Source organism: Polyodon spathula, chromosome 1 (genome assembly GCF_017654505.1).
Source record: "Polyodon spathula isolate WHYD16114869_AA chromosome 1, ASM1765450v1, whole genome shotgun sequence".
NCBI lineage: Eukaryota > Metazoa > Chordata > Actinopteri > Acipenseriformes > Polyodontidae > Polyodon > Polyodon spathula.
In genome coordinates this window covers 28,455,427-28,482,383 of record NC_054534.1, presented here as the reverse complement: position 1 = coordinate 28,482,383, position 26,957 = coordinate 28,455,427, and the positions used below count along the sequence as shown (strand labels likewise).

The following is a 26,957-nucleotide window of genomic DNA, read 5'->3' as shown; positions in this document are numbered from 1 at the left end:
AAAAACTGCAACAATGCTTGCCTGGGCTGTATACCAAAGACAGTAAAAAAAGCACAACATATACAACCTATCATCTTACACAATTATAGCTCAATGAACTTATGGTACATGGAATGAACTGAAAACTAAAAAGTATAAATTGAGGGTCTATAGCAATATCTCTGGTCCTAAATGATCTTTAATTACTTCAAGCTGCATACTGAAGACTGCACTCCATCCAGATATCAATGTGTTTATGCAGAATTTACCAGTGGCATTCTTTGTAAGAGGTACCATCTTAACCCTTTTGAATTTTGAACAAAATGACACTTTTTGCACTCAAATGGTTGCTAAAGTAATTGCACAACAATATTTAACATTCCTAATCAAATTGTTGCTTGACCTTTTTGTTTGTTTTTCTTTTTTTGTCATTAGCATTCAATGCCCCGAACAGACACTTGGAAGTGAGTGTACATTATCAATTATATATGGACTACATTCTCAAAGCTATTTACTCCAATTCGTTATTAGCCCATTTTTTCAGAGAGGAGAAACACACCCATCAAGTTACCGAACCAGATTTTTTCCATTCAGAATACATTTCCACTGATGACTATTTGGAATATATAGCTTTGAGAATCAGCCTAATGTATTAATCCTCTAGCAAAACTATCCATTCATTATACTGGTGATTTTAAAATATGATGTGCAGTTCTAAGCTAATTTTGAATTTGCATTGATCTGTATCTCAACACTATACAAATACAATATCATGAAAGAACAGTGCTTAAAGTTTTCTTTCTTTCTGCATCATGAGACTTTACTGCCCCTGATTACAGTTTTATGCTTCAGTTCCTCTCAGCTATACAAATACACTAATGTCAAAAGCCCTGGCACACTGAGGTAATATACAAATTAAGCCAATCTATTTTTTTTTTGTCTCCATAAGATGGGGTTTACTGCATTAAATAATGCCAGACCAATGTGTGTTTTGATTTACTTTAATGGCAATTGATGAATCAGAAGTAATACTTAAGGCAAATGTACTCACCATGTAGCATACAGTACAGTATAATCTTTATAACATATACTATATGTACTGTATGTAATGGCCTATCACTCCAGCCAGAGAAAATACTGAACAAAACATTACTGTCTCTATATACAGTACTGGACCAAATGTTTGGCCAAATCTGAGGTATTGCCAAAGTAGGTCATTCCACATGTTAGGATGAAGTTATTCTTATGTATCCAAACATATCTAGACACTCTATCATCCCAGTAAAAAACTATTTTAATTTCTGTTATTGATTAAATATACAGTGAAGAAATTGAAAAATGTTATTCTGAAGAAGCACAACATGTAAGAAATTAAGATTGATTTTCATGAAACAACAGAGAGAGGTGCCAAGGGAAGGCAATTAGTTTGAACTTTGAGGTGCGTAAATCATTTTGACTGTTTTTAAATAATTAATTACCCAAATATCCACTAGGGGGGGATCAAGAAGTAACTGCAGCTCACTTAATGTCTGCAAATTCACAACTCGCCACAAAAAACTGCGCTGCACTACGGGGTGCCATGTGACACTCTTTTTTTCTCAGATTTAACTTAAATCTTGTATTTTTCCCCCAGATTTATAAATGTTGTGAAAATAAATGTATTTTTAAATATGTACATTCAGATAGAATTTGTTAATCTTAAAATATTTAGCAACTTTTCAACATTTAAATGCTAAATCTTTTATTTATTTAATAACCCATATTTTTATATATATATATATATATATATATATATATATATATATATATATATATATATATATATATATATATATATATATATATGGGTTATATATATTTATTTTGAGAATTAAGATTTAGCTGTTTGCAAATAAATATGGATTTTGTGAACTTAAATATTTAACTACATCTTAAATCTCTAAAATAAAGATTTAGAATTTAAATGTTGAAAAGTTGCAAACTAATTTTTCACACATGGCACCCCATATTGTAGGTTGTATAGAATGGGAATTATGAGGTTGAAATCATTCCAAGGCTGGGCTTTAAATAAAAAGATGACTTGTGAGTGCAGGTATGACAAGGAAGAAGCTCTGAACACAGGGTATTAAATAAAGATGGGCAGCACTTCAACTCATGCTTTATTCACAGGTGTTCAGGAGTGGTTGTAATTGCTACATTTCCTATAGAGAGTCTTCTGAAACACAATAATAAACTGCACACTCTCTTCAAGTGAAGTTCAGTGAATACCAAACCCTAATTAATAGGCTTTAAAATGTCTTTCAAAACAAGATACATAGGATGTTTGGCAATAATTTGCTAGGTGAATTATAAACCTTTTTACAACACGGCTTTCCCTTTCAGAAAAGTATGAGCAATATAATTGTCAATGCATTAGTTGACTTAACTTGATATACTATTAGATAATTTGCTAAATGTTTGGCTGTTTTTTTCTCCTCATAATTTCTGACTGCACTGCTATTAAAATAAGGAGTATGTTCTTAACAGCAGCATACATTTAAGCATGGGCAATAAGCTTTAAGCTCCCAATAGTACAATAGATGCAGCTCTAGCTTCAGTAAAAAGCACAATAGAGTAAATAAGTGCTGTCAAGCTAAGCAGATTAATGCAAGGGTTATCCCAGCTCTGCTGTTGTAACGCAGCTTGTCCAGCTAGTCAGAGGCAGCGAGATGATTGGTTGGGCTCAGTGTTGAGTTTCATAATTTCTAAGCAAGCGTGTATGAGCAGGAATCTTACAGTAGCAGGCAAGGCAAGCCAGACTTTTTCAGGTTTTTGTCTTCATACTTGGATTACACAAACACTGTTTTTTGGGGCCCTATTATAATTGACAACTATTGCGACTGCTGACTGCTTCAGAAGAATAGAACAGTAAGTTGCACTCTTCCTTTCCTGGGCTTTTAAAAACAGGGTCTGCTGCATTTGTGTGTGTTTTGGGAATTACTGTAGCTCCGGTTTGAATGCTTGTCTGTATCATTAATCAGGTGAACCTACATTAAAATGAATGCTGTTATTTTACTTTGTGGCTTCTTATAATTGTAATCTCATGTATTATTAGGGCTCTTAAACTTACTGCAGATGAATGGATCAAGGACTCTTTACCAAATAACTGAGTATGACATTCAGGCTGTCATGGTTACACTATAAATAGAACACTCTTATTTACTTTGGTGACCATTTTTATTTTACAGAATTAAATATACCCTTTTCATCTTTATCAAATGGCTTATTAAATAGAATATTCTGTGTAGTCATAAACTCCATTAACCACTCAAATTCCACACAACTGCTGTATTAACAGTTGTTCGTTTTTGTAACGCAGACACAAACTGTGTCACTTACCACTATGAAAAATGTTTTAATGTGTTTCATATCTCATTAGAAAGTAACAGTAGTTCATAATGTCAATTATAAGTGTTATCTTTCATTAAAAGTAATAATTGACATGGGCATAAGTTTTCTTAATAGAATACCTTAATTGTAACTTTTGTGTTTCTTCTTAATTATGCCTTTTTATTCTCTGAATTACATGCTTGCATGAAGCAATTAAAAAAACGGAAACTAGTTTTAGATTCAGATTGCTTAGATTAAAGGGTTGCCATGAACAAAAACAAAAACATAAAAACTGAAAATCATAAGGCCACTTCAACCAAAAAAAAACTTTCAGAATGTTTAGTGTTCCCAAATGTCTATATACAAGATACAGACAAAGTTAAAGACTAGTATATGCTTGTTGTTTCATTAGGCTTTTTAAGTTTCTTAAGCTTGCAATATATTGTATATTATTAAATTTCTGGCTGCTAAATATCACAGCGGTTCTAGCTACTTAATCTCTGATTCAGACAGGCTGAAGCAATGCACACAATAGGTGATTAATACCACCTGCAATTTAAAACTCTGACATGTGGTAAGGGTTCATTATCCTAACCAGTGATGCAAATATTTTAACGAATGGAACACAATGGAAATGTTAAACTTTAATAAGCTGTATGTCTGGGCTTGTGCCAAAGTTGCACTCCCAAGTTTGCAATTAGATGAAGATCATGCTGTCTGTGTAATCTCAGCTGTACTTTCGTTAGATGTGTCAAAGCTGGTCGTGTCTACACATTAGTATAGAGCCATCATCTTTCATTAGGACAGCCATCTTCTACCTTTGTTATGCGCCCATAAACGTGGTTTGATCAGATTTTATATTTTGCTTGGATATTATATACAGTATGTTCTGTTTTATATTAGATTACATTGTATGTACAGTACAGTGTCAGGAAACATAAATGCTGTAAATTCAGATCTGGAGGATAGAAGTATGACTTACATTGTGTTTTTACTCAGAAGAACCATTCAATGGTAAAGCAGAGGATTTGGAACACATATTGCACAGTGGTCCTCATACAGTAACACACTTGTACTGATATGGTGGGATGGAACTGGAATGGGCTATCAGTGTTATCTGGTGAATTATTATCTCTATCTGATCTTACAGACTTAAAATAAACTGTTCTGTATAGCAGAATGTAAAGGCTCTAACACCATACTGTATATGCTATGTTTCACAGTGCACATAGTCTATACAGAAGACTCTTACCAAAGTAAATTTACACAGTACATTTGCACTGTAGTTGTGTAGTTTACTGTGCATTTACCAAGCTCACACAACCTTACCATGGTTAGAACACTTTGTCATGCATGTTTTTATTTACCTTGTTTGCCTATGATTTAACTCTTGTTTTTATTACTCTTTGCTATTATTTTATTGTGGAATATTGTACCACTGAAAATGTTTATAAAGGTAATATTTAAATTTTAACACTGCAAGTTCTTCTACTTAAAAACATAAAGTACTGTTTATTGGCAATGCCAAATGGACACTCAGACAACAACCACAGTGAACACATTTTATCTCAAAATGTTGAAGTACCTCTTAGAGACAATATCACAGTGACCTGATTGTACAGCATAAGCTAAAACAGCAAGAACAGTTCCATAAGAATTTAAATATGTTTACTTGCCAAATAATTCACAAATGCAGCCTCTGATTTTAATGTATGACATGCTATTTGTTTCGATGTAAAGAACAGTAGGAGAGAAATTAAGGTCCCCTTCAGCTGAAGCTTAACCCTGTAATGCCCAAGTATTTTTGCAGTGTGAAAATCTACTTTATTTCAGTAACTAGATTCAAATTTTTGGCAACTACAATAACAATAATAATGGGGTGGCCAAGCATTGCATCATATGTGATACAGAAATTGGCATTACAGGGTTAATATAGCTATAAAAAGAAAACTTTGCTTCCATAAAACATCTATAAAAAGACAAGTTTACCATACTGAATTCTTTAGCGTTCATTAAAGTAAAGGCTGCCCTTAGTGAGGTTGGTGGAAAAAAAAAACAACAACAACAACAACATTTCCCTACATTGTCTTTCATTCTGCTGCTATTTACATTCAGCTGTTACCTCAGTTTTCTTTTTGATTACTGTATGTTCCACGTGCATATTGTGCCTGTATCCATACCAACAGTATACTCTTATAATGTTGTATATTAAACCATTGTGTTTTATTTACTTTATCTCTCTACTTTAGGTACTGGGTAACAGGTTGTAAAAAAAAAAAAAGGCAAATGTTGACTTTAGTTATATGGATATTGCAATGTCCTATGAACAATGAAAGAAAACGGGTGAGGTTTTGTGCACGAATGCTATTCCAAGCAAGTATTTAAATTCTGACTGACTCTCCCTGGTTTATGCCATTCATGTTTCTGCCTTAAAATAAAATCTAATATAAATCTAAAATGCTAATGTGGGGAAACAAGGCCTTTTTTACGTTGTTAAACATTCATGCCAAGAACGTTGTTGTTTGTTTTTCTATTAAGGATATGGGCTGACACACACTTTATAAAAATCTGAATCAGGATTCAAGAGGCTGTCTGTGGGCAAGGGCATGCCCTTCTAAAGTCCAGATACTATATCTAAGGTATATTACAGAGAGCTGCAGTGGTCAAGCCAGATTTGTTTGAAGTATACTTTCCCCCGTATTTGGATGTTGCATCCAGCTGCTGCACGGAAACTTTAATGTGACCTTTTTTTAAATTGTAGGAACAAATGCAGTCATTTAGAATTAATTTTTCTAAAAATATAACAACACTCATTAATTTTATAAAACCAGAAATAAACAATATAATAATATTTATTTCATATTTTGTAACCTCAACATTTTTTTTCTCGCTCTTTTTTCAGAAAAAACAAACTGAATTTTCTCTATAGTGTTTTAATGCATAATTAAATATTTTAAAGGACTAGTTTGTACAGCAGCTTTCAGGATTTGGTACTTAAATCAATAAAACACATGGTCCTATTAACCCCAGTATTCACTACACTACTTACCATTGTGCAGTTACATTTTTAATTACTAATATCAAATTGTTTTCCATTTTAAACAGTCTCTGAAAGTACACTGCAGTATAGCTGCTCTTTTGGTTTGTACCCATGAGAGTCCTCCATGGCCTACACCCTTAACTGTGATTATTTAGCTGTTTTTTGTTTAAACAAGACTTATATTTGTTGAATGCAGGACCAAGAAACAGGATACTTCTATCAGCTGCCTCTCCAGTAGTGCTTGCTGCTTTGCCTGTTGCTTTCTAGTGACTCACAACTTCAAGAACTGTGCTGTAAGACGGCACAAAAACAATGTTGAATGTTGATAGAATTTCTGGTAGTGTATCCTATTAATTACAGTTTAATCAGTGTCAGTAATTCAAATATAGTGATGCATGAACTAACATATTTCCTTTTGAATTCATATGACATAAACATCAGTTTAATGTTAGAGTGAAGTATGAATTATTGTTTACTTTGAATTTAATAGGAAATCACATGCTTGTTTAGTGTTACTGTTTCATTGAATTGGTTGACAGTTGTGTGCAGTTTACAGTATAGGAAGGTTATTTACAATTAGTCTCACATATTAGTCTAAAAACTAAGGAGAGGCTTTCATGGAGCTACATCAGTTAAAAGGTTTAATTTGTGGATTTAATCAAATGAATATGTTAAATATGACACACATGGGCACAGTAAGCTCTTTCATAGTCCTTTGCTCTTAACCAGATTCACACTGATACCCAAGCCAAGCCTTCAAATATGCATCTCTAAAAGAGCAAGTAGATTCCAATGGCATTTTCTGACCCCTTTAACTTTTTATGATATTTGTAATCACTCTGCTATATTTCTTATCAAAGTTGCCAGAACTTCTAGTTTCTCTTTCTGGTAAATAGTGTACTTTCAAAAATCTAAATTTGAAGTATTGTAAGATATGTGCCACCTTGAGGAATTTATAACCATCTACCAGGAAAGGACTAAATAGTATGTGGGAAAAAAAAAATCCTGCCCCCAACATATATTTTAATAATAGACGAGTCACTGGGTTGCTATGATCCAGCTCACAACAGAAGGTGTGGTTAGAAAAGGTCAAGTGTGTTGCAAGAGCTAAGATAAGTATTTTGTTGCTCGTTATGTTCCCTTGGGGTGGAGCTAGTACATGTCACAGCAAAATACACGGAATAACACCAACAAGTGACAAAACATTTGAGCCAGATGAGGAGAATATAGCCTCAGTAGCCGCCTCGGTAACTATAAAACACATCCAAACCCCACATATTGCTGAAGACTTAGTTCACTGCAGGTATGTCATTGTGTTCCCATATAAAGTGAGTTTGAATTTAAAGTATTGTAACACCATTCCATTATATATATATATATATATATATATATATATATATATATATATATATATATATATATATATATATATATATATATATACATATAGTGGCTTGCAAAAGTATTCAGACCCCTGACCAATTCTCTCATATTACTGAATTACAAATGGTACATTGAAATTTCATTCTGTTTGATATTTTATTTTTAAACACTGAAACTCAGAATCAATTATTGTAAGGTGACATTGGTTTTATGTTGGGAAATATTTTTAAGAAAAATAAAAAACTGAAATATCTTGCTTGCATAAGTATTCAACCCCTGTGCTGTGGAAGCTCCCAGTTTGCACCGATGAAAGAAATTGCCCTAACGAGGACACAATTACCTTACCATTGGCCTCTACCTGTGAACCATTAAAGTTGCTGTCACATTTTCTGGATAAAAACCCACTGTTGAAGGATCATTGGTAAGGCTGTGAATCTGAAGGAAAATGAAGACCAAAGAGCATTCTACAGAAGTTAGAGATAAAGTAATACAAATGCATAGATTAGGGAAAGGGTACAAAATAATATCCAAGTGTTTGGATATCCCAGTGAGCACAGTTGGATCAATAATCAGGAAGTGGAAGCTGCATCACACCACCCAGGCACTGCCAAGAAAAGGCCGTCCCTCAAAACTCAGCGCTCAAACAAGAAGGAGACTTGTGAAAGAAGCCACAGAGAGGCCAACAGTCACTTTGAAGGAGCTACAGAGCTCAGTGGCTGGGAGTGGAGTAATGGTGCACCAGTCAACCATATCAAGAGCTCTGCATAACACTGGCCTGTATGGGAGGGTGGCAAGAAAGAAGCTGTTACTCAAAAAGTACCATCTGAAAGCACGTCTGGAGTTTGCCAGAAAGCATGAGAGTGACCCAGCTGCGATGTGGGAAAAGGTTTTGTGATCAGTTGAGACCAAGATAGAGCTTTTTGGCCAAAACTCAAAGTGCTATGTGTGGTGCAAACCTAACACTGCCCATGCCTCAAGACACACCATCCCTAAAGTAAAGTATGGTGGTATCAGTATCATGCTGTGGGGATGCTTCTCATTAGCAGGGACTGGGCATCTTGTTACAATTGAAGGAAGAATGGATGGAGCAAAATACAGGAAAATACTGCAAGAGAATCTACTTCAGTCCGCTAAAAAACTGAAGCCTGGGAGGAAGTTCACCTTTCAGCAGGACAATGATCCGAAGCGCAAGGCCAAAGCAACATTGGAGTGGCTCAAGAACAAAAAGGTGAATGTCCTACAGTGGCCCAGTCAAAGTCCTGATCTCAATCCCATTGAGAATCTGTGGCACTATTTGAAAATTGCGGTCCACAAGCATCGTCCAACCAACCTGAACAACATTGAGCAAATCTGCCAAGAAGAATGGGCCAAAATCACTCCAACACTGTGTGCAAAGCTGGTACATACTTACCCCAAAAGACTTAAAGCTGTTATTGCAGCGAAAGGTGGCTCTACCAAATATTAATGTGAGGGGGTTGAGTACTTATGCAAGCAAGATATTTCAGTTTTTTATTTTTCTTAAAAATATTTCCCAACATAAAACCAATGTCACCTTACAATAATTGATTTTGAGTTTAAGAGTTTTAGAATAAAATATCGAACAGCACGAAATTTCAATGTACCATTTGTAATTCAGTAATATGAGAGAATTGGTCAGGGGTCTGAATACTTTTGCAAGCCACTGTATATGTGTATAGCAATGATGCCAGGTGGTGTTAGACAAAGATTTGTGATTGAAGTCCAGACTGTATCCAGATTGTGGACGTGTTATCAGACCACATTAGCATGCTAGATGTCCTGGACAAGGTCGTGAGAGGTCATCGACATGACGCAATGACTGCACATGGGCTCAATTTCCACTTCAGGACAGCAATTGGAGTCTCCATAAGCAAACAGTAAGTTTACTTTGAGCTGAAGAAGATCAGCTAAATCTCTATAATTGATGCTGCCTTGATTACTGCCTTGATCTCCAGAAGTGGCAGCTGGAGAGTATGGATAACCCGAGGAATACAGTTTGCTCAATGTAACATTGTTTGATAACATCGTTTTAGAGGGGACTTGATTGTGGTGTGATGAGGCAGCTGCATTGGAGGTTGCATGGATCTATTGTGCTTCCAAGGGACAGATTTAAAGTTTTAATGGTATATAGACACAGTCTTGGACCTTGTTGTAAGACCATTTCTGGAGACTACAGAGGTTATGGACTGGCAAGCAAGAAGTCCAGATGTTAATCCTGTAGAACACATTTGGCACCTCCTAGGACGTTGTGTTCATCAGCGTGTAACCCTTCGTGTGACACTAGGCCAAGCCTATAAGCATTTTGATTTCCATGGGTCTCCTCTTTAGATGCATGTCATTGCTGTTACACACTTAAGACCATTAATGTATCAGCTAATTTCAATGTGGAAAAAGTGCTCCCTTGAAATTCTCAAATTTTATTGCTGTTGTTAATTATGTTTTTGGAAAAGTTCAAGTTAGAAATGTTGGTTAATTCATGGTTAAGCCATGTTGACAGTAAATTGTAAAAGTAATATATTTTACTGAAGGGCTCTTTTCTAAATCACTGTTTTCTGTACTTTTTTTGATATGTAAATCAGATAGGGAGTAACAATACACAGTATATCTATTAAATTCAATCTTAATCTTTTCTTTAGCTTTGATAGGGCAGCTGAAAATATAGTAGCAGCTCTGTGTGTTACACAAATATACATTTAGTGGTGGTTATGTGGGCTTTTTTTTATCCTCATTGCAAAGTGTTGGCCCAGTAATCTGACATTCATTTTTATTTTATCACATTATGTAGGAAGGTAAATGCCAGCCTGATAATGATTAGATCATTTGACTGTATTTTAAAGTCAGGTGTGCCAGAACAACAATGCAGTATTCATTCATCACTGTCCAAGCAGAACACCTCAACCTCTACAAAGCAACCTCTGCAGAATCAGTTGCATATTTTTATCACACACACACACACGCGCACTCTGGTGTAATTAATTTGCAAACTGGCATCCAATAAAAAGGGATTTCAGTCACTGCAGTATGCCTTGGGCTCCAGTTTAGGCAGCAGGGGTTAAAAACACCACTGTCCTTGTCAAAGTGTAAATCTGCTACACGTGCCAAGATTTTCATAATGAAATAGAATACTGGAAACTTATATACTTCCAACCACCAGTGGTTTTTGTTTCTGTGTCTTAAAACACAATGCAGGTAATTTTGGTCACTGGATTTGTGAAGTGGATTTATTGAAAACACCCTTTTATGAAATCTGCTTTTCAATTTTTTTCTCCAGATGAACCACATAAAAATGACCCTTACTTTCCCTAAAAATAGTTCTAACTCATAACTTTGCAAAACGACAACCCTGCTACGATTATAAATACTTTCAATGGCTATGTTTAGAATAAAAAGGTAGCACAGCATGATAGTAGTGGCTCAAATGGGGGACTTGTTAGGACCCGCAGTACCAGTTCTAGATCCCACTTGGGGACCATACTTTTCATAGGAGGATGAAGCCTCTGAACCCCTTTAAGAAATTGCGCTGCCAGGAAATGTGCCCCAGGGGACACAGAGTCAATTTTGTCATGGCACACCGATATTGCTGCCAGGTATACCTTCAATGTGGATGCTGAATTTTCCTGCGTCAAACAGGTGTTGTAATAAGGTTAATATTGTCTCAGTAGGGCAGGTCACAGGGTCTTGACCTCCGACAATGCACCAGTCATGGAAAACTTTCCATTTGTATGAGTACTGGGGTCTAGTGCTCGGCGCCCTAGCAGACTGTAGTGTTTCTACCACTGCATCTGGCAAACCTCGTCTGAACAGACGGCTCCATTCAACGGCCAGACCCAGAGTTGGAGCTGGGCTGGGTTCGGGTGCCATAATAGCCCCTCCGCTTGGCTCAGGAGGTCCTTGCATAGCGGGAGCTGCCACGGTTGACCCAACAACATATCGGAGAGGAGAGCAAACTAGGGGTGCCTTGGCCATCTGGGTGCAACCAGCAGGACCTGTGATCTCCTTACCCTGACCCTCTCTAGCGCCAGGGGTAATAATGGTAGCAGAAGGAATGCATACAAGAGCCCCTGTGGCCAGAGGTGGGCTAGCGCGTCTACTCCCAGGGGGCCCCCATCTCTCTCCATGGAGAACCACAGGGGCAATGAGTGAACTCGGCTGTGGCAAAGAGGTAGAATCGTGCCAGTCGAAACCTCTGCCAAATCTGTTTCACTACTTGAGGATGCAGTCTGTCTGGAGCTCTTCTGGACAGGAGGTCTGCTGCCTTGTTGTCCACACAGGGGAGGTGAACCTCCCTGATGGAACGCAAGTTTCCGTGCGTCCTGGACAGGAGTCTATGCGCTGTGTGGTGAAGGCCCGGCGAGCGGAGGCCATCTTGGTGGTTTATGTAGGCTACCACTGCAGTATTGTCCATCTGGACTAGCACATGTTTGTGCACTAACTGCGGGTGAAAATGAGATAACGCCAGGGTTACTGCTTGCAGCTCTTGGGCATTTATGTGCGCTTGCTGCCAATGCCCCTTCCACTGACCTCATTCCTCTCCCATTCCTGACCGCTCCACAGCCCAGACTGGAGGCATCTGTAGTGACCACTTCCCTTCTTAGAGGGGATCCGAGGGGAGATCTGAGGTGCAGATTGCCGGGATGGAGCCACCACTCCAGTGTCTTCCGGTATTGCCTGTAAAGTCGCACCAGCTGGTGCTGATCGCGGACTGGGTGCAGCTTGAGTGTATTTACCCAGGCTTGAAGTGGGCACATTCTCCATCAGCCCCAACAACCTTTGATATGTTTTGACCTGTAGAAGGGCATGCTCTCTGAATAGCAAGAGTGTGAATTCCAATGACTGAATCCTGTCTTCCGACAGTAAGGCAAGCATGCTCACAGAGTTCAGTTTGATCCCCAGAAACACTGTGGACTGAGACAGTAGCAAGTTGCACTTCTGTTGAGGTATGGAGAGACTTAACTTTGACACATGAGCTATGACCTGTTTTGTGTGCGTCACTGCGCATGCTTTGGAGCATGCGCAAACTAGCCAATCGTCCAGATAATTCAGGATCCGAATACCTCGCAGCCTGAGTGGAGCCAGTGCTGCATCCATGCACTTTGAAAATGTGCTGGGGGCCAGCGAGAGGCCAAAAGGCAGCCCGCAGAATTCATACGCATTGCCTTGAAAGGCGAAGTGCAGTTACTTTCTGTGCATGGGACGGATCGGGACATGGAAGTAGACGTCTTGCAGGTCAATCGATGTGAACCAGTCGCCTGGCTGGATAGACTGGAGGATATGCTGTGCTGATAAAATGTTGAACTTCCTTTGTTTGAGGAACAAGTTGAGGACCCTGAGGTCCAGAATAGGTCTGAAACCGCTGTTCCTCTTGGGCACCAGGAAGTACCTGGAGTAGAAGCAGCTGAGGGTATCGGTTGGGTTTACTAAGCACACAGCGTTCTTCTGTTGAAGATTGGCAATCTCCTGTTGAAGGAGTATCACGCTCGCTGGTTCGATGGTGGTGAGGAGCACACCCTTGAAGGGTGGCTGACCTAAGCGGAATTGTAAAGCATATCTGTGTCTCATTGTCGATAGCACCTAGGAGTCCTGGGTGCAGCCTTGCCATGGGTTTCCTTGGGCCAGTCCGGTTGTGAGGGAGGTTGGTGGCAGCCGGGACCCCTCAGGGGCGGTCTCCCTTGAGTTTGGGAGGGGGTGGGTCTTTCTTAGGCCCTGGCCTTGATCTCCAGCCAGAGAACTGGTTACCCCTGACCCTCTTCCTCTTCCCGCTTGTCTGTTCTGGGATGGAGGGCGGCGTTCAGGCCTCGTTGCCCCCTGCAGGCTATGAAGGTCACCTTGGGTGCACAAGAATTTGGAGGAGACCTCTGTGGCCTTGTAGGACCTCTCAAGGCTCACATCAATGGTTGCCCCAAACATCCTCTACGGTGTAATGGGGGCATCCAGTAACACCACCTTCTCGGTCTCCATGGCTTGCGTCAGCCACAAATGCTGGTGAGCGGCCACCAGTGTCACCTCGGACCTCCCTGATGCCTGACCCAACTCCCCTATTAGGACAATCATCACCTTTGCTACTGCCTGAAGCTCCAGTGTCACTTCTGTCGTCCATTCCTGCAGCCTCTCTACTAACTGGGTTTGATAGAGCACCAGTATTGCCATGGAGCTCGCTGCTCACACTGATAGCGGTGCCGATGCGTATGCCTTTTGTAGCATCGCGTCTGTTGTCCTGCAAGGCTTGGACAGACAGGTCGGGTCTTTATCTCCTCTGGTGAAGGTGGAACCTTGCACCAATACCGTGACTGTGTCCCCAATAGTGGGGAATGTGCCTAGGCCTGCTTCTTGGGCTCCTGCAGTGTGCAGCAGGTACTCTGCTGTTCTGGAGGCTGATGGCGCGGACGTTGGGTTGCTCCAGGAGGAGCGCACCAATTTCAGGAAATACTGGCACAAGGGGAGGGCCTGCTGTGGGTGCCCTTTTTGTTTTAAAAAATGGTTCCCCTTTCCCTCCTGTTCTGCCGGCCAGGGAATGTCCGTGGCTGCAGCTGCACGCTGCATAAGGGCCTGGAACTCTTCCCTCTGCGACACATGTGGCGGGAGCGGTAAGGAGCCCCCCCCACTGTGGTTATGCAGCAAGAAAGTGTCCCATTGTTCAACTCCCTCACAGCGTGAAAGAATGTAAATATATTTCAGTTGATGGGATGTCGGGGGTTTACAGATAAAAGGAAGCTCAAAACTGTTTTATTTTTGTTTGAGAAAGCTTAGGGGATCAATAAGAGTTCTCCATGATAATTCACTCCTTGCTCTGTTTCTGAGACTACCAGCAGGGTGTCAGCATTTGCATTTTGTTTTTAGCAGCAGTTGGGAATATTATTGTTTTTATGATAATCACAGTAAGAGTAGTGTTGCTATAAAGAGACCGCTCAGCATTTTTTATGGAGATAACGCCTGAATAAAATGTTGGATGTAGTTCAGGCCTACATTGACAGTAGGATTCATAGGCCTACCCTGGGTTTGGTTCCTTCTCACCAGAGGATGATACATCTGAGATAAATTTGTATTAAGCATAACATTTGGAAGAAATACAGTTAACTGCTAAGGCAGAGACCCCCCAGTTTTGTGATTTTTAAGGTTAGCAGGGAAGGGATTTAATCTAAAATGCACTATGGGAAGAGGAATGCACAACTGACATTTCTTTAAGAGAAATGCTGCCTCTGACATTGGTTTGCTGGAATTGTGATGAAGAAAACAACAAAAACATTACACAGGATTTGCCTTTCCTTTGTTAACTGTTGTTTTGTTATTCCATCATCCCTCCTCCACCATTGCATGGGGAAGTCTTTATTTCAGATGATTCAAAGCTACTTTTTTTTTTTTTTAATTACCTTTTTAATGAAAGTTGAACCATCATGTTGACAGTGCTAAAACTGAGTGATTAAATTAATGAATTAAATATATTTGTGAAATACAAGGAGTAGGATCCAACAAATAGATAAGGGAGTTGCCAGTTATGATATAAAATGCATTTATTTTCTTCATAAACATATCATTATTTTTTACTGTTGCATGTCCTGTTTCCTGTTCTGAATGGTGTCATCGGAAAATTCCTTTAGATCATTTTAATTACATTTTTGTTGTGCTGCAAAGTGGATCTCATTAAATAAAATCTAATTAATTGAAACAAAACTATATACATTAATAGTCTTGAACCATTAGTTGATAGATATTTTAAAAGCTTCAGATTGTTTGATGCACATGGAAGTAGTTTTGTGTGCTCAGCGGTACACTGTAATTTGCATTTAAGTGATATGTTTATAAATAACTTACAAACAGCAGGAACAATTTCAGTTCTTATAATAAGCTGCCTGTAGTTCTTGATGTTGAAATGTATGAGGTCATTGGAAAACAAATGCTAACCCTCAACAAGTTACATTGTAATGATACCCTGAATTAGCCAATCAGTCAATACCAGATTATGACATCACAAACTTGAGGGTTAGAAGTTCGCAATTTTTTTTTTTTTTTTTGGTGACCCCTTGATTTTGTTTTATGTTTTTCAGTTTCCCATTAAACGCAGTTAAATACATAATTATAGCTGGACTGCAGTGAATTAGAAGATGGTAATCGCATCAAGGGGTTCGTATATATATATATATCACACGTCAACCACTTCAAATGGATCCCCATATTAAAGGGGTACTACTATTTGGTTGTTAATCATGAATAAAGATCAATTATCTGTCAAGATCAACAGTGTTGAACCCTTTCCTTATAGCATATTTGTTTCTTCCTCTGGTTATGGTGTTTATTTTAACACTTTCCATTCCTTTATCTGAGATGTTAAGTTTGGTGTATTTCGAACAATATTAAAACACTTGTCACAGAGAAAATATATATATATATGCAAGGTGGTTGATAATATGCACCATCTAGAGACCAAAAATTACTTCAATAAACTTTGTTAAAAATTATATATATATATATATATATATATATATATATATATATATATATATATATATATATATATATATATATATATATATATATAACCAATATCCAAAATGTCATGTTGGTGTCCAGATGGCAGGTGTGTTCAATTTCCCTATGACAAATGCCTTGACATTGTTCCTAGCCCTCCAAACCTACTTAAATCACAGACATTTTAGACTTTCAATACTTTTTTCTTTTTTTACACACATTTAAAAAATAAATAAATTGGGAGTGTTATATACAAGTTTATATTCTATAGTGTATACTTTGATATGCATGTTATTCAAGGGGTGTGGATTATGCAAGAGGTGTGCATCCTACATGGGATGTAACCGAATTCAAGTGCATGATATTCAGAGTGCATTTTATAGTCCGACAATAACGATATTTTGGCTTAAGCGTTTTGAGTTTCTTTTTGTTCTGTAAAGAAAAACTAAATAAAACATTAAAACTGCTAACATGTTCTATGCACACTGGTAAGTGTTTATGCCGTCCAGCGGGAATCTCTTCACAAAGGTAGCTTTTTCCACAGGTATTCATCTCCCTCTCTTTCAAAGCATATTCATGTGTAACAAATCCTGTTCTACACTTCTGCTCCATTCAAGACTGGTTATATTCTAATAGTGGAGCCAAGCCAACAATCAGACAGGATTTTAACTGTGATGACTAAATTGAATATACAGGATACATTTATTTATTTATTTATTTTTTTCCATAAGCTTGCCAGTTCCAGATTATGATGGTGATGCATGGATCTGTGATTGAAATTAATAGGAGAGGAGTTTTTTGTTGCCATGTTCCAATTAAAATAAACAATTGTGTCAAGATTGTTGTTGCTGAAGCCCTCATTGTTTCCAAATGACCGTCTAACCCTGCATGCTCTAGAATAGTAAAGAAGCAGTCCAGTCTCCATGCACATACTGGTGTTCATGGTGTTGGCTCTACAATGTCTGCTGTTTATATGACTTTTGACTTCAGACAGCAAACTTGACCTTTCAACACCGGCCTGCCACCAAACCTCCCATAACACATGCATATGTAACAGGCATATTTGCTTTTGCTGTGATTTTGCAATTATACCCATACCATGTACATCATGATAAATATAATGTCATTGTAACATTGATTTCATTACACACAGTGAGCCACCTCCCCCCCCTTCCACGCGTACACAGCCAAGCCTACATAATGCTTTCGTTGCCTGTTTCCCTAGTCTAGCACAACATTGTAAACTATTATAAGTTTACATTCATTTACCTAATGTACTGTAATGAGGTAATGTGATGCTTTATTTCAATTAATGGACTGACCAGCTATAAAAGCCCAGGCCTCGCCACGTCCAGACAAAAAGAACAGCAAGCCATGAGGCATTCCTAGATCCAATCAGGCTGATTCTTTCCTGTGGGATTTCTTCGATAATATTTGGGGCTATAATTGAAACTTTATTGCAAGTAAAAAAAAAAACAGTTATAAAAATAAAGATCCAAAGCAGTGTTGCCTATTATAGTACTAAGTAAATCTTAGGGAACATTGACACTTCAATCTTTTTACTAAGCCAGCTCTGTGCTATGCCACAGTAAAACTACAACTTTACGTTTTTAAATCCTTTTCAGAAACAACGCTTACGCAGGAAGTGTATAACATATTATAATGAACTACTGTATACATGACTTAATTTTTTAAAATATATTTTAAAGGGTTATACTTTACTGTAAGCAGACTAAACAAATATTCAAAATCTGGTATTACTATAGCCTTGTTTATTTTCAAAATTACAATTGTCCAACAAGATCAAAAGAGTTCCCGGTTGTGCAATTCTAAATAAGTCACGCCGTTATCAAGCATTTATGGCTTGAAAATAAAATGCAAAAAACAGAATTTGCATGATACAAATTAGAACACAAGAAGGATTCTGTAAGTACATGATCCTTATAAAATACCACACTTTCCTCTCTGGCAACAACAAAAATGTGTTCAGGAACAAAGAAATCCATCTGCAGCTGCAAGTGCCGCAGTGACCACCATACATTACTCAAATAATAATAATGCAAAACAGTTTAATATACTGTATGACTATTTACAACAACATTGCCAAGGAGAACATTTACTGTATTTAATAAATAGATCATTTTTTATTATTAATTGTATGTGTGTGTGTGTGTGTGTATGTGTGTATATATATATATATATATATATATATATATATATATATATATATATATATATATATATATATATATATTATATATATATATAATTGTATGCAATAAAGTACAGTAAACACTCTGTGCTCAATCAGTGCATACTATAATCTCGTTATGTGCTGTTTTTTTGCTGCTGTCCAAACATGAAAATGGATTGCAGTTCTCTTTTACTGCCCAGTCTTCAATCAGTTACCCATTAGTCTTAAATAAAATGTGGTCTTTAGCAAGTCTGAACACATTTCAAATTCAGCCCTTCAGCCACTTCTGCATCATCCATTCAAAACAGACTTTAGCTTGTTCATACAACACCTGATATTTTGCCTGAATGGATGTGTAACCTTATTGTTCATAAAAAAGCAGGAATGAGGTACCAGTATCGACGTAGATAGCAGTTACTTCTCTACATCACTGTCAGGAGAAGACAATGGCTTTATAGCAATCTATTAGTCTGACTGGAGCCCTGGGGAAAGCTGTAGAGACACATTCTGGGACAAGGGGCAATAAAGGACAATTGCTTCCAAATGCTGCCTCTGTAATGGACGTAAACTGACGTCAAGCTGTCTCTAATAACAGTAGCACTGCTGTTGTGCAGACTGTGCATTATGGCTGTCAAAACAAAAAGATCCACTTATAGCAGTGTAAGAAATCAAATATGTTGATTGATAACGTAATGAATTGGCATCTCAGCCAATAGGTCTTAGCAAAATGTGTGAATACTGTGTTCAAAATGCTATGCATCATGCATAAGACACGTACTTCCCTCTCAATTACAGAGCTTGCTCTTTAGTTGAATGGTGGGATCTTGGTCTTTGAACCATATGGTTTGTGGTTCGCATTCAGCCCTTGCCTTCCCATTTTACAACACAGAACCATATGCATTAAATTAACAAGATAAACAAAACCGTACATGGTAGAAATTAAGCAAATGAAAGTAGAATACAACAACTTGAAAATTTCTTATTGAGAACCTGATATTATTACTGTCAGTTGTTGAGCATGTGCTATTTTTGTGCTCAAATTGTTTTATCAATCAATTGCAGTGTATTCAAATGAGGCAAAAAAGAACTGTTGTGACAGCAGTGCCTCTGACACGGTAATGGACAAACTTGATAGTAAATCCCATCTATGATTAGGGAAAAAAGCACAACAAGAAAGTTACAGCCTCTACCACCACAGAAAAACAGATGGTACATTTTATGCATAACCCCCCCATGTCTTTTGGGGAATAAAAACTAAGTTTTTTTTCCTTTTGTTTTTTGTTACCAAATTGCCATACTTGGGGTGTTTGTGATTTGTAAATGAATAGATAGTGTGGCTTCTCATTCACAAAAGCTGGCAGTGACTGCCACTGCCTGCTGCCCACTGCCAACAAAGCCATGTGTTTGTCCACAGCACTCAGATGGAAAGCTGCTGTCACTTCTTTGAACGCACCACTAAAGCATCTTTCTGAACTGTACTTGTCATTTTCATTACTGGCCATAAATTCATCATAAAATGAACTATTCACACATTTGTTTTCCATGGATTTATTAGAGGCAGTACAGTAGAGGGAATAATGAAGTGTTTGAATACTAACAAAGCTATCTATCTATCTATCTATCTATCTATCTAGCTATCTATCTATCTATCATTTTAATGCATGCTTGGTGCTGCTGTCGAAATAGGCACAACCCTCTATTAGATCTCATATGACAACCCTGTGTACATATTATTAAAACAAACATCTATTGTATTCTATTGTTTTGTTTTTTTCTTCATTTTGAGAAAATACTGCATTTCTACTTGATATTTGCTCAAATGTCCCAAGGCTATTTTTTTTTCAGAACAAATCTATACAGTAATACATCAAGGATTGACATAATCTAACATGACAAATGCATATCATAATCTGTCAAGATCAACAAAGTGTTGAACCCTTTCCTTTGAGCATATGTTTCTTCCTCTGGTTATGGTGTTTATTTTGACACCTTCCATTCCTTAGTACCTTATCAGGTAATTGCACCTTATCAGCAATTACAGCTGTGAGTCTGTTAGGATGGGTCTCTACCAACTTTGCACACCTAGATTTGGCAATACTTGACCATTCTTCTTTACAAAACTGTTCAAGCTCTGTCAAGTTCCTTGTGGAGCGATGATGAACAGCAATTTTCAAGTCATGCTACAAATTTTCAATTGGATTGAGGTCGGGGCTCTGACTGGGCCACTCAAGGACATTTACCTTTGTGTTCCTTAGCCACTCCAGCGTAGCTTGGGCTGTGTACTTTGGATCACTGTCATGCTGAAAGGTGAACTTCCGTCCCAGTTTCAGCTTTCTTGCAGAGGGCTGCAGGTTTTCTTCAAGGACTTCTCTGTACTTTGCTCCATTCATTTTCCCTTCTATCCTGACAAGTGCCCCAGTCCCTGGCGATGGGAAACATCCCCATAACATAATGCTGCCACCACCATGATGGCGTTCTTTGGGTGATGCACTGTGTTGGGTTTGCGCCAAACATAATGCTTTGCATTTAGACCAAAAAGTTCCATTTTCATTTTGTTAGACCACAAAACTTTCTGCCACATGGCTACAGAATCTCCTGAGTGTTTTTTTTTTTTTGCATACTTCAAAACGGGACTCAAGGTGGGCTTTCTTGAGTAATGGCTTCCTTCTTGTCACCCTACCATACAGGCCAGATTTGTGGAGAGCTTGGGATATTGTTGTCACATGCACACTTTGACCAGTCTTGGCCATAAAAGCCTGTAGCTCTTGCAAAGTTGCCATTGGCCTCTTGGTAGCCTCTCTGATCGGTTTCCTTCTTGCTCGGTTATCCAGTTTGGAGGGACAGTGTGATCTAGGCAGGATCTTGGTGGTACCATACACCTTCCACTTCTTAATAATATTCTTGACCGTGCTCCAAGGGATATTCAAGGCCTTTGATATTTCTTTATACCCATCCCCTGATCTGTGCCTTTCAACAACTTTGTCTCAGAGTTCTTTTGAAAGCACCTTGGTGCTCATGGATGAGTCTTCGCTTTGAAATATACTACCCGGAAGAGGGAACCTACAGGAACTGCTGAATTTATTCTGAAATCATGTGAATCACTACAATTAACACAGGTGGAGGCCACTTAACTTGGTGTGTGATTCTGAAGGCGATTTGTTACACCTGGGCTAATGTTGGATTGCTATTACAAGGGGGGTGGACACTTATCCAACCAAGTTATTTCAGTTTTTATTCTGAATTACTTTTCTACAAATTTCTAGAATATTTTTTTTCACTCGGAAGTTGTGAGGTAGGATGTGTAGATAAATGAAAAAAAAAATTCAATGCATTTTAATTCCAGGCTATAAGGCAACACAAATTTTTTTTTTTTTTTTTTTTTTTTTTAAAGTACAATTTTTGTAAGTGCAATTCTTTCAGTTTTTATTGTAGTATTTAATAGTAGCCAATGTCTCAATGAAATATAAAGTATAGACTGTACAGAATAGAGATTTAGCTTGCATTTTCAATAAAGCATGTAAAATAGTACACTCTATAAGAAAGATAAAATATGAACCAATCTTTATCAACCTTTATATGTCCCTGCTCAAGTAGCCACGGCTTTCTTCCATTTCTCTGTTCCAGGACACCACTTCTCAACAGTGACACCTGCTGGTAGGAATAGGTTTTCCTGCTAAGGTGTTTAGTTGAAAGGTGTGTGTGTGTGTTAGAGTAAATTAACCAGACTAGGATATCTCATCTGCATGATTTAAGGTGTATATCTGTCCGTTATTTAAGATTTTAATATCAAAGTACCAAAGTACCATTAATTCTAAAAGGTAATAATGAATAAGATGGATATGCGGTTGCTTGTTTAAAGGTGGCCTGCTGTTTTTGTTTATTTTTTTACAGTTTGTGTTATACAGTATGTTTGACACATAAATAAAACAAAAAAACAGTCATTATCATTTGAGGGATACATTATATTATAACTACTCTACAGCTACAATTTGCATACTAAGAATGTCAGGAAATGTATAAAAGCAGGCCATTTAGCCCGTCTAATCTACACCTATTCCTAGTATCTCATTGATATCAGAACTTTGTCAAGATGGGTCTTAAAGGATCCAAGTGATTCTGCCTCAACAACATGACTAGCTAGCCCATTCCATAGTACCCTCACCACTCTGTGAAGAAGTGCCCACTTTACTCCACTTAATTAAACGACCTACAGAAAAGTGCCTTGATTTTACAGTATATAATTTTAAGTACTTTTAACAGGGCATAAGCTGGGGCGAACCTATGACCCCTCGCACTGCAATTGAGCGTCTTAACCACAATACAAAAGAGCCGGGCTCATCTGCATTTCTGGTTTTAGAGCTTTTAACCTCATCTCATCTCACCGACAGGGGACAGGACAGAATCTGTTATGGCAGTGTATCACACAGCACTGCCTGTTACATATGATAGATTTAAACATTAGTATTGAACTACATCAAACCTTTAACTCTCATTAAAGTGCAGATGGTCCCTTTAAGGGTCGTACAACATGTGTTGTAGCTATCCACTACGCATAGCAACCGCTGCCTTGGTAATGGTAATCCAGTAGGATGTCTCCCCAAGGAAAACCAATGTAAAATAATCCTTTGTGACAAGCCAATCAACCAAAGAAAACAACTGGCTGTGACTTTGATTTAAGGTTCCTATTGTTACTTTATTATAATTGAAAATGTAATGCTCTAGAGCTGCTTTTTAAATTGAATCCTTCTCTTTTTATGAACTAGCTTGTTAACCTAAACATTTGGTGAGCAATAATACGCCAGGATCACTTAACGTCTTTAAGGTCTTTAAACCAATACAAGCTCTTATTTTGCTGTATTTGCATATGCTGTGCTCCTTTTAAAAAGTGTAAACAATCATTTGTTACAATTCCTGTAAATTGGTACATCATATACAGTAACAGAAATTAGCTTATAAAACAAATATATTAATAACTGCATGAAGAGCATGTGATGCTTTTTTTTTTTTTTTAACTGCAGTTGTGTATGCTGGCATGGCAGTACACACAATACACACTAACATTATTAATACAATCTATCATTAATACAATCTTTCTGTAAGCTGCTACAGTGATGAAAGCAATAAGCAGTAGAAAAGTTAACACTCTCCTGCTGATATTATAGTACACAAATGCAAGATATAAAAGAGGTTATCACACAATAATAATTGGGTAATGGGTAACCTACTGATAGATACTTTTATTGCGTGAGTTGGCTACATGATGTGACCTTTCAACTCTGCCAGCCTCAAGTCCTTTGTATAAATAAATGTAGAGCAGCAGGTGTTGGGTAAAGTCAGGAAAAGACAGATTTCAAGAATAGTGAGAATAATTCAGCAGTGGAGCAACAGAACACAGAACCACTCAGACTGATTTAAACACTATAAAACAGTAAAAGAAATGTAAAAAAAAAAGATACTGACTCTTTAATGCAATACAATGTACCATTAGCTTCCAATTAAAACCATGTGCCACTTAATAGTGCTTAACATTTACTAGTAAGCAATACATATAATTCATATAACATACAGAATGGTGAAAACTCAATTGACAAAAGGTTTTGCTCCATGTCTTATTAAGCGTATAGCTAGGAATCCGGGCTCTGCACCCCAGAGACTTTATTCCAATAATAAATTGTGCAATTGTATGTCCTAGCCTAGCTCTTGGTTGTTGTAAATGTGTGAATGGTGGTTTCTGTTTTACAGTATCAGCAATGATTAATCCTGCTTGATAGATGGGTTGTTTTATTAGTGAGCACATCCCTGAGTGAGATCAGATCTGAGGAACTGCTCTGGAAGAGGAGCTCAGGGCACAGAGTAGGCCCGTCAGTCCACTGAAATGCCTCACAGTAAACTAACAGTCTGTACATTGTACTGGTACATGCAGAATAACATTTTATATTTTCTAAATATGAAAACATGATGCATGTTTTACAATACATACAGGGACTTCATACGAGAACTGTCGGTATCCTTACTAATTTATTTTTCATTATGATACATCTCATACAAAACCAAACCAATTTCTTCTTAATATTGGCAGAATGACATTAATAGAGTAGTATATATGGATAGCAAATAAATAGGCCTATCTGTAGCGAAAGACAAGGACAGCCCATGATTAATACATCCAATTTAAAATATAATTTGAAGTAAAATTAGTCTCTTGAAAATATAGAAGTAATTTGCAGAAGTTTCCACTAGAGGTGCCACATGAAGCAAAAATAAAAATCTGATTCCTAATCTGACAGAAACGAATACAAAATATGGATACATTCAAAATGTTATAAGCCAGGGCTATGCATCCCATTATTTAGCTCTTTGATTTTCTGGAGATTACTTTCGACTTTTCTTTCTTCAGAGATGATGAATTCATTGCAGTGAAATGGGTGTAGCTCTACTGCTCGGCTGGCCTCCACACTAATGATGTCTAAAAAACACCTCAGTAAGCTTTTGTCAGTGAATCGTAAAAATCAGTAGCAATTCTGTCATGGATTATTGCAAGAGACTGTAACGAAATGACAACCGCAGCAACAAAAGGAAATCAAGTTTATCTTACCCTTATTTGCAGGAAAACACAAAGCTGGATCACTTGTTTATATCTTTGTTTCATGTGCAACACAATGGCTTGCATGGTAATAATAATGTTGACACATACATTATTTTCAATAGAAATGTTTTAGATCTGATGGAATTTTAATCCTTTCATAGCTCTTTTTACAAATCCCTGACCCAAAAGTCAAGTGACACAGCTGCTGTGGATATGCTCAACTGTATTACCAAACACATATATTATTGGGGGAGGCAAAAGAAACACTTTTTTTTTCAATCATCTCACCTAATAGTATGTTTTTATGCATGTGACATATTTGACCAAAAACAGCGTATGTTTTCCTAAAAACAGAGATGCATTTAAATAGAAATGGGTAAATACAGACACTGGCTCTGACAGTTTCTATTTTATTTATTTATTTATTTATTTAATTTAGTCATCTCCAATTGTTTACCCCGGTTTTCTCCCCAATTTAGTGTGCCCAATTATTATCTGTATCCTCGTCTCACCGCTCGCAACCCCACGGCTGACTCTGGGAACGGAGGCTGGAGCAGGCGTCCTCCGAAACGCGCTCCTGCCAATCCATCATTTTACACACTGAGGATCCACAGCGAGGCCACCAGACCTATAGCGCCGGAGGAAAACACGGATCTGGAGGCTCCACTGCACTATCAGCCACAGGGGTCGCTGGTGCGCGGTGAACTGTGGATTACCCTGCAGACATAAAACCTCCCTACCCGGGCAGTGGTCTGCCAATTGTGCGCCACCTCCTAGGAACTCCCGCTCATCTATGTTGTTTTTTTTTAATAAACATTGTACACCAAAATGCAATTTGCATTTTTTCTTTTGTGAAAGGAAAATGTCATCACCACAAAATGTGTTGAGGGTCGATGTCTAAGGGGTTCCTTAGGAGCTGCACGGTTCACCCTGTCAATCAATACAAATAATTCCCATTTAAACAAGAAAACAAAATGACAAATACATACAACAGTGTTTCTAATAATTAAATTACAAATCTAAATTAAAATAACAAATATATTACAAAAACAAAAATAAAACCATAGTCATTTAAGTTCATAATACCATCAACAATAAGAAGCTGGTAACTTAACTGTACTGTTTACTTACAGTTTTATTTTACTTTCACATAAAATAGCCCAAAAATGGTACAAAGACCTTTAAATTTGGCAATGGAGAGTCTGCTTGACTTAATATACTGAGTCCTATTAAAAATATCCACTTTTTATTTTGCCAGGTGAAGCATTTATCAGGTTTTCCTGCCTGTCCTCAACAAGAGCCAAGCATTGCCGCGTCAGGAAGTGTACCACAGCAGCCATCCTGAGGCCAGTGACAGGCCTCTGAATGTGTGTGGTTTTATACAGCTCTTAGTTACTCGCTTCTACAATGGTTTGCACCTTGTCAGGGGAGGTGCAAAGTTTTTGGAGGGTCAGCAATTGCCCAGGTTCAAGGCAAAATCCCCACATCTCATTATAATGTTTGCGCCCACTTAGTATTCCAGATCCTTGCTCGATTCCATGCTTTTTTTTCTTTAAACAAAGTCAGCATTGGAAAGTAAGGATAGTATTCCACTGGAGGCCAGTTTTTCGTATTTTTCATCATCATCTATACTTTTCTTTGAAAATGAATTGATAAGAATTGTACATGTTTTACCAGACACACTGAGTTTTACCTTGAATTAAGTTCATATTACAGTGTAGCTATTCTGCCAGTCACATTGCTGAGTAAGAAGTAAATCACATGTTAATAATTTGTAGTTAAAAATGGAATTAGTAGCAGTGATCGCCTATTGGCACAACTTTAGCACAGGACATGAACATCTGCTATAAGGGAAAATTAATAGTAACATTTAACAAATAATTAAAATTAACTAAAAAAAAAGCACAAATGGCACATAGAACACT

General features: G+C 37.6%; 1 protein-coding gene across 2 annotated transcripts in view; it reads left to right on the top strand.

Moving 5' to 3' along the window:
* Positions 1 to 2,745: 2,745 nt before the first annotated feature.
* The window catches only part of LOC121316796 (cAMP-specific 3',5'-cyclic phosphodiesterase 4D-like), a 373,613-nt gene continuing 349,401 nt past the window's right edge, over positions 2,746 to 26,957 (top strand). The window contains exon 1 of one of the 2 annotated variants that reach the window (XM_041252005.1): positions 2,746 to 2,886. The gene's annotated coding sequence lies outside the window, so the exon portion shown is untranslated. The remainder of the gene's footprint in view (positions 2,887 to 26,957) is intronic. The other variant, XM_041252014.1, reaches the window with a different exon arrangement.